This window comes from Sarcophilus harrisii, chromosome 3 (assembly GCF_902635505.1).
Source record: "Sarcophilus harrisii chromosome 3, mSarHar1.11, whole genome shotgun sequence".
Lineage (NCBI taxonomy): Eukaryota > Metazoa > Chordata > Mammalia > Dasyuromorphia > Dasyuridae > Sarcophilus > Sarcophilus harrisii.
This window is the reverse complement of record NC_045428.1, coordinates 345754434-345761603: the sequence shown is the minus strand read 5'-3', so window position 1 is coordinate 345761603 and position 7170 is coordinate 345754434.

Here is a 7170-nt window from a genome sequence, read left to right as displayed (position 1 = left end):
TTTTTAATATTTTTAAAAGAAGATTCGTTTAATTAGGAGAGTAAAAGTGTAGAGGAGTTAGTACTGTACTCTTAGTACAGCATATTAATCCTTTAAATATTCTGCTCATATTTGTTTATTTTTATAGTAATACCTTAAATCCCTCTATTTTATTGGATGTTCATTTGTTTTTATTGATGATTAAGCTAAGACTTGAAGGAGATATCATGTTGTGTTGCATTTTTGCCTACTTTGCTTTTCAGAAAATGTTAATTGATTCTGTTCTGCAGTTTCTAATGTTTTAGAATTGTCTTTGTGCTATCTTAAGGGATAGATCAATTCTCCGAGAGCCTCCACAGCTGTGGATCATAGCATCTGAAGGAGTTGCAAGGCAGCCTTTCCTGACAAAGGTGCTCCACACTGGGGATGAGATAAACTGGAGGCAGAGGGAAGAGGAGGGAGGTCAGACGATACAACTGCCTCTCAGTTAGAGAGGTCAGAGAATAGCAACGGCCTCTCAGTCTCCTTGTATCATCCTCTCACATGAGGAGATCCATTCTGCAAGTCTGGGTTGGATCCCCAGCAGCCGCTATCAGGTGATTTCCATATATTCCAACAGCTCCCGTGAATTCCAACAGTGCTATTTGAATTTTTTATAAATATTTGAAAATTATTCTCCTGGATGCTTGCTGAATTTGTTATTTGTCATAGAAATTGTTAAATTTAGCCATTGTGTGCCTTAGAATTTGGAACAGAGGTTCCTCATCCCATCTCCCCCTAGAAGGCAATCTGTTCATTCTTTGATTTGTGCTTTATTTTCTAAATTTATAAATTCTGAGATCTTTTCTTGAATTTCCTGGTATTATGATGTTCAGTTTTTTGTTTTTGTTATATTCCTCTTGGTCATTTGTGATCTTTAAATTATCTTCATGGATACTATTTTTAAAGTCAATTGCTTGTGCTTAAGTGTGTTCTTTGTCTAGATGTTGCATTTGCTTTGCATGTGTTCTTTAACATACTTGTCTTTTGCTTTTCTTCTGCCAGAATTTACTTCCCTTTATTATTTTTATTATTCCAAATTTCTTCTTTGGAAGAACTTGCCACGATTGATTCAAGTTTCCTCCCCCCCAATCCAATAATTCTGACAATTAAGTTTACTAAGAGGTCTTTGCACATCCCCCTCCTTTTTCCCTTGAACTTGGCAAGATCCTTCAAATGAAGCCACTAGATATCCTGAGACTCACAGATCCAGAATATGGTCAGAAGTTCTGAAATAGTGTACTTCAGGGCTGTGAGGAGAGCTCAAAGACTTCTTGGGACTTAGTGCCTTTCAGAGGTGAAATTCCCTCAAATTTACACAACAAAGTCTCTGAGACAAGACATGAATACTTTTTCTGGGGGGTTATCTGTGATTGTTCTTTATCTAGAATATCTAGAATTCCTCTTTTAAGGGAATTTTGAAAATTAATTGAAGCTTGAGACTATCTAGTCTACCATAATGTTGTTCACATAACCCCAAATCCATTGTGAAAACATTGCTACTCTTTGTGTGAAATTAAATGACTCCAACGGAAGAAATTCAAGGGGAATTTCTCAACACCCTTAAGAATCTGATTTTAAAGATGAGCCTTTTGGATATTATGCTATCAGTAAATGGGTCTTTTAAGTACTCTTCTATAAATCAATTTGTACCGGCAAATTTCAGCTTAAGGAAGAAAACAATTGAATGTTTCAGAGAAAAATATTCTAAGAATGTACAGGTATGAAGTGTGTAAATTACCCAGAAGTGTTTTTGGCCTCTTCTTGTTTGGCCCTGAAGCATAATTTATATCAGAGTAGCAAGGGATCTAGTGACTTTGTTTGGAGGTTCTTGCCAAGTTCTGGACAGAATTGCTCTGCTTTATTCTCAGCGATAGAGAAACTACAATAATTTCCTTTGTTATCTGTTCATATTCATCAAGAACACAGCAAGGGGAAATGATTGGTGTCCCAAAAAGTAATTGTACAGATCTCTTATTGCCTCAAAATAGAACCTGAAAACTTCCTCTCTATTCTGCTGCAACTTCTGTAGATGACTGCTACCAAGTATTGCAAGGATGCTGCTGAGATTGAAGCTATTGTAGGAGGTGAACATCAAGGTCTTTCTTAAATAGACAGAGGTCACAGATTCTTGATTAATGCTTGTAGCAGTCTAACCACAAAGAATGTTAGGGGATTCAGGTTAGAATGCCAGGCTCAGTGACAAGAAGACTTGAATTCAAATTCTGCCTTAGATACTGACTAGTTATGTGATCCTGGGCAAGATATTTAACCTCTGTTTGCCTCAGTTTGTTCCTTTATAAAATGAAGATAATATCATCTACCTCCCAGAGTTTTGAGGAGCAAAAGAATAATTGTTAAACACTTAGCACAGTGCCTGACATATGGTAATCCTTCACTGTGAAGAGGACTAATAATATCACAACTGTGAGGTCTTGACTTATTTGCAAATTGAATTTAAGTGAGGATTTAAGTGGATTTAAGTGATACACAAAGTCATCAGTCTCACTTTCTCATATAGAGTCATCAAAATTTCGTGGCAAGACAAAACTCAAAATGACTGTCTGTGATGCAATAAATTACCTTGGTATCTAAGAGCCTTCATGGTTGTGAGGATAGATTGTTCTCATCTGTCTGTTATGGTGATTTGACATATAGTAAGCACTATATAAATGCTAACCATTATTATTATTATCATCATTGTGATCATCATATATGCTTTATATGAAAAACACTAAATATTCTATTCACTTAGTTGCTATTCTAGCTTTAGCCTTCTTCATCTATTCCCTGGAATAACTAGACTCCTAATAGATTATCTTGCCTAGAGTCCCTCCTGCTACAATCTATTTCCCATATAGCCTCTACAGGTATTTCTCTAAAAGTCTGGTCTAACCATATCACCTTTTTATTATATAAACTCCTCTTTTCAGTACTTAGAAGTGACTATCAAAACAGTTTCATCACGTATTTAAAAAAAGGATTGGTCCAAGTAACCTCTAAGCTTCCTTTCATATTTAATATTCAGCAATTAATATTAGAATTTCTTCCAATTACATCATTCTATTCTACTACTCTCATTTCCTATATTTTTTTTTTGCCTTCTCCAGAAATAGAGACTTGATTAGCCAGACAATTCAGCAACATGGCCTCTGCACAGTTAATGTATCTTTCCTTTTCCCATTATTGCTCTCCTTGATTTTAGCAACATCAGATTAACGTGCACTTCATTACTTCCTAATTATGTACAGCTCTCTTATTTATTTTTATTCCTGGAGAAATTTGTAATGCCTCCCCAGCATCCCAGCAATTGTAGGAGATTTTGCTCAACCATCCTCCTTACTCATTAGTGAGTTTACCCCCCTCCTGCCATTGCTTTCTCCCACTGTCAGTGAAATTCCTTATTTGACAATGTATCATTGAGTTGTATTGCCTATTCTGCGTTTCTGCACTGATTTTTCTCTGCTGTTGTGTACTTTTTCTACTAAAGAGTAGGAGGTCTCCAGTAGCTTGCAGGCCTCCCATTGTAATGTTCACAATACAAGTAACAATCAGTCTCAGGTCTAACTCCTTTTTTCCTTCCACATTTCAGAGCTGGCCTTTTCTATTGGTTTCTGTGAGTTCTCTTGCTCACATCTTCACCCTGCCCGTTGGGTAATTCTGTTCTTCCTTCTCAGATAGACAGATGCTGTATGGGATGATAATGAACATATCCCTCTTGTTTGTGAACTGTTGCCACTGAAAGGAGGAATTGAGGAAGTTCAATCTCACAGTTTGAAGAAAGAAAGAAATAGAAAAATTCAGTAAAAAAAAAGTTAATAAGAATGAAAATGTAAGTAAATTGCAAATGACAATGGGAGGAAAAGAAAAAAGGAAGGTTTTTATTTTTTTTACATGTACCAAAAGAAGGAGCTATAATCTAATAATACATAGTGGCAAAACCAAGCAGGTCAAGAGCTATTGGAAAACAGCACCATTATGAAGAGAAATTTCTATCATTCTATGAATAGTCAGGAAATAATTAACATAACTGCAACTCTAAAAGAGGTATTTTTAAATGGGTCACTCTGAAGTGACAAACAGTATTGACTTCATTGTTTGGGAGGGTAGATTAGAGCACATTAACATTTTCTTCTTTACCTCTAGTGAGATTAATGATACTGAAATTCTTGAAGGCAGTCTCTTTAACCTCTCAGAGAGATTTCAGCACTTAGATACTCACACCCAAGGGATCAGTGATCTCACTGAGGTCTACATTTCTTCCAGCAGCTGCATGTGTTTCACCCCATCCACCCCTGCCCATCCTGTGTCATTCTTGTCCAGGTCTTTCTATATAAAAATAACAATAGCAGAGCCTGGGAGCTACCCACCAGCTACTTCTTGCTCTGACTGAAGGACTAACACAACTTATTTTCCTACAGAGGTGGTTAGAAGAAGCAAAGGCAGGGAGAAAAGGGAAGGAGGGGATTAATATTTATAGAATGCCCCCTACTAGCCAGCACTATAGGCAATGTTTTACAGTTTATTTAATTTGATCTTCACAATAACCCTGAAAGGAAGATGTTATTATTATCCCCATTTTATACAAGAGGACATTAAGTCAGACAGAGTCACACAGCTTACAAGTGTCTGACACATTTGAACTCGGGTCTTCCTGAGTTCTTAGAGGCAACAGAGTGAATACAATTGGAATCAGGAAGTCTCATCTTCCTGGGTTGAAATCTAGTAAGTCTAGCTGTAGGATTCTGAGCAAGTTACTTTTCCTCAGTTTGTAAAATGTAGCAGGAGAAGGAAATGTCAAATCCTTCCAGGAGCTTTGCCAAGAAAACCCCAAAAAGGTGTCATGAAGAATCAGCCATGACTGAAATGACTAAACAGCAATAATCAATAACAGCTTCTGACTTCAGCTCAGTTCTCTGTCTGTTGGCTCACCCATCTAGGGAAGTGGTTGCATGCTACGTAGGATAAGAGGCTTTTTCACCATTCCCATGATCGCAGCAGGAAGAGAACCTCAGTTCAAACTGCAGCTCTGACACCTGCTGTCTGTGTGATCTTGGCCAAGTAACTTAACCTCTGTCTACTTCTAAGATGGAAATAATAACAGCACCTAACTCCCAGGGTTGTTGTGGAGATTAAATGAGATATGTATAAAGTGTTTGACAAATACTTAGCTCAAGATAGTAAGTGCCTGTTTTCTTCCTGGTCTCATTTGTTTCTCCAGTAAAAATTCCATATGCTGATTCATCTTGGAATTTCTTTTTGTCATATATTGCAGCTGCTCACATTTACCATGAGCTTTGTTATTGCCCATTTCATGATATTGTTTGGTTTGGTCTAGTTTTCATTTTTATTGAGATTTTGGTATACTATGATTCATGGTTATATGATAATATTGATAGAACATTGACAGTAAAACGATTGACCTTTGTTTACGAAAGACATTGCCTTATATGTCTGTTTTGTGATAGGTAAAATTTATGTTTAAAAAGTGAATAGAGGTGATGCTCAAGAGAAATATCAGAAGTAAGTTGGCAAATATTTAACTATAGACTCAGGAGAGGGAGGGATATGTTTAATCTGCATTATTAATATTTTCTCCATCATTTTATTAAGTCTAGAAATCAACAAAACAATAAATCAAGTTCTGATTTGTAGTGTTTTCCAATTTCAGGATTAAAAATGTTCACAATGAAAATTTAACAACCTATTCCCTCTTCAAGCTTGTTCCAACAAACCCCTGGGAGAAACTCGGAAGGGAGCTATTTAATTCAACAACAATACATTCAATATGCCATATGTATGTTTACTACTAGGAGAACTCTAAGATAAGTACTTAGCTTAAGTAGGATAAGTACAATTCCTAACTAGAAATTGTAGTATAATGCAAAAACTCTTAAGGATAAGAGTCAAGAGACATGTTCAAGTTTCAGCTTTATCACTAACAGGTAGATGGTTTTATTGGTCCAGAGAGTGGAAAAGTAAAGATAGACATTTTCTGTTTCACCTGTTATCATTCAAATTAGTAGAGCACTTAGCTTCCAACACTTGACTCAAACATTAATTCTGGGAGTCTTGAGCAGATTAGAATGACTCCAACCATAGAGTGGTGAAGTAAGTAAAACTGGTCCTGTAAGGGAGAGCTTCTTAAACTTTTCCCACTCAAAACCCTTTTCACCAGAGAAATTTTTACACAACTCTATAAATAAAATACATATAAAATAGGTATTAGAAATCAAACATTTACTGATAATAAATCATAAAGAAACTTTAAAGAAACCAAAACAGTTTTGGTATTGTTGTGCCACAATTCCCTTTTATTGTCCTGCCTCAGTTTTCCTAATTGTTCTGCCTCACTTCCTTGAATTGTTCTGCCTCAATCCCCCTGGTTGCAACCCCCACACACACACTCCTGATCATTAGGACTGATAACTTAGGGCTGTTTACTCTAAGGTTATAAATTGTAAATGTGTAAACTCAAGATAAAGGGAAGTTCAGACTTTCTGGCTCCTAAATCCTCCCAGTTTATCTGAATTTATGTTCCTCACCCCCCCACCCCAACCCTGTCAGAAATGGATTGATGGTTCTTTCTACTCTCAGTGCTTGGCTTCCACTCCTTGCCTTGATTTACCCCGGTCACTTAGAGCCACATGTATATATTTCATGGGAAACTCACTTTCTGCTGCTGGATTCTTTGAAATGAAAGTCTGATTCAGTCCTGAGACCAAAAATGCATCTTTTTGGTCCCAGAAAATCTCTCCCTCTCAGAAATCCAAATAAAATATTAAAACCTTTCTCATCTCTATCTTGCCTCAGTTTCTCCAACATAACAGTATACACATAATTTTGCCATTTATTAAACATGAAAGCAAATGTGCATGGATGTTTGTTAATTTTACATAAAGAATTGAAAGTTAACAGAATATTTGATACATTTTACTATTGCCAAATTTTTGAGACCCTTCCCCCATTCAGTTACAATCCATATAATGGGTATCACACAGTTTAAGAAGCTTTGCTTTAAGCAGTGAATGGAAATGATTCTTAGAAGAGCTACAAGTGGTGATTATTCAATTTAACAGTAACAAGGTCAACAAAAAGATGTCAAGTGACTACCTGACTGCAAAGTACTTATGCTGAGCTTAGGAAGAGATT